We start from the raw sequence: 2,500 nt of genomic DNA, 5'->3' as shown, positions 1-2,500 counted from the left end.
ATAGGTCTCTAAATAATTGGTTCAGCAATTTTGTAATTTGTCTAATGTGAAATTTCCGAAACTAATGATAGGAATACACACACACACACACAAAAAAATACACACACACACACAAACACACACACACACACACACACACACAAACACACACACACACACAAAAACACACACACACACACACACACAGAACAAAGTTATAACATGACAATTTTTTAGGAAAACAAGGTCTTTATAAAGTCCATCCATCATGATAGCGTGACAGGTAATTTAACTTTATTAATTTTACTTATTTTACGAGACAGTCTTATTTTAAAAGACTTACAACACATCTGAGTTGCAACGGTTAGAAATTGATACACACACACACGCACACACACACACACACACACACACACACACACACACACACACACTCACACTTAGTAAAAGAGACTGCTGTTTATTTTCTAACCCTGTCTAGGAAACTGTTTGAACTGGAGAAAAAACTAACATCAGAGCTCAGAGCGTTGCCGAGGCCCGGTTCTCATTATGAAATAAGTTTGCAGTAATTTCCATGAAAATTGGCAATAAATGCTGTAAATGCATCGGGATCCTTTTTTAAATGTATCCTCTGTGTGCAGATATTGCTGGCTCCACACACACTCACACACACACACACACACACACACACACACACACACACACACACACACACACACACACACACACACACACACAGGGCATGCTATTTGACTTAGCAGAAATAGCAGAAAAACACACTCCTAGCGGCAATATTTCACCCTGTGTTTCCTGATCACGACAACCAAAAATCTTAAATAAACTTTTTTTTTACAAAATAAAACAAAAAGAATTTAACATTTATTTGTAAAAGCAAAAGTTACTGAATGTAAAAGAGCACACAACACTTCAAACTGATATTACAGAGTTTCTAGAACGTATTATTTTTTTAATGTTTTCATGCATTATTTTTCATTATAATGATTCACTTAAAGGTGCAGTGTGTAGAATTTTGGGTTTTATTTCCTAACAGATTTTGTAGAAAGTAAATATAATATCATTTACAGTACATTTAATTTAGTGCATAATAGCTGAAAACATTTTTTAGAATTATTATTTTTTTCTTAGGAAGGGTCTCATATATGTCCATATTTCTGCATATTTTGGACCAAGGCTTAGTGCCGCCATCTTGAAAGTGTCATAGTTGGAATGTCATCAGGTGCATTGTTTAAAATTTAGAATTGTTCTTGTCCTTGAAGGCCACTGTAGCTTCTGTTATTATTCGAAAGGGTTGGGGTTACCCATGGAGCGTTGCATTCTAGAACTTTGTAGAACTTTCTTGATGATGTCATATTACACACTGCACCTTTAAAACATCATTAAGATATTAATGGTATTTAGCAAAATACTAAAGGTGAAATATTACCGTACATAGTGTATACACATTATATTCTGCTATAAATGTAATGGTTTAACATGACATGTTTTACTGTTTATAAAGTGTTAAACTGTACAATATAAACTTCATATTCCAGCAGCTATTTAACTAAACCTGTTGTCTCTTTGCATCTGTATATTTCTCCTAGTCAACCATCTTTAAAGGCTGTTGACTTTAAAAGATTTTTCTCAAATACTCTGAACCAGAAATCTCAACTTCTAAAGCACTTACATCAACTAAACCTTCCATGATCCTTTAAGCACTGAATGATATTACAGAAGAATTTGTTCATACAGTATGTTATAATTTATTACCTGATTAGTCATAAAAAAAGAGGTTATACCCAGATTTTATTATGTTAAAACTTTGTAACACAATAATTTCTAAGAATGACATAAAGATTTTAATTTGGGCTTAAATCAACGTCTATATATTCAGCTTCTAAAATGTTTTAATTCTTTTATTTAAATGTTGTATTTTTATCCATGTTTTAAATTCGTTCCTTTTTTGTATTTGTATTCTTTATTTGATTTTAACCCTGTGAAGCACCTTGAGTGGCCCTGTGCCTGAAATGTGCTCTATAAATAAAATTGCCTTGCCTTGCCTTCTAAAGAGATCCAAATTCACACATTATTAGTTATAAATTGCATAGTAAATCAAACATCTTTCCAAAAATTGTAAAATAAAATAAAAATTGTTTTAATGCAATTAATAAACTGGTTAAGTTTCATGATGATATAATTTAAGTTAAAACTTTTACCCGTCTCATCTGCAGGGTGTCCTTAAAGGCCTACTTCACCGGTTTGAATATGAAGGTGTATTGAATTCTGAGATCCTATGTAGTATAAATGTGCGAAAAAAATTTAAATCGGTTCATCCTAGCCTGAGAAAAGGCAGAAAGAGTTTTTTTTTTAACCCTATATTTCTCTTTCTCGTAACATCACAGAAAGAGAAATATAGGGTTAAAAAAAAACTTACTTTGTAAATATTACTGTGATGTCTTTTACTGTGACATCACAGTAATATTTACAAAGTACGTTTTTTTTTTTAAGTAGGCCTTTAACG

The 2,500-nt window shown here is 32.1% G+C and overlaps 1 protein-coding gene across 1 annotated transcript in view; it reads right to left on the bottom strand.

The window, feature by feature from the left end:
* Nucleotides 1-2,500, bottom strand: part of asip1 (agouti signaling protein 1) — a gene marked incomplete at its 3' end in the record, with an annotated part of 14,491 nt that overhangs the window by 11,053 nt on the left and 938 nt on the right. The window lies entirely within an intron of this gene.

Source organism: Ammodytes marinus (assembly GCF_949987685.1).
Source record: "Ammodytes marinus genome assembly, chromosome: 4".
NCBI lineage: Eukaryota > Metazoa > Chordata > Actinopteri > Uranoscopiformes > Ammodytidae > Ammodytes > Ammodytes marinus.
Note: the sequence above shows the minus strand (reverse complement) of the source record. Positions and strands in the feature narration are given on the sequence as shown.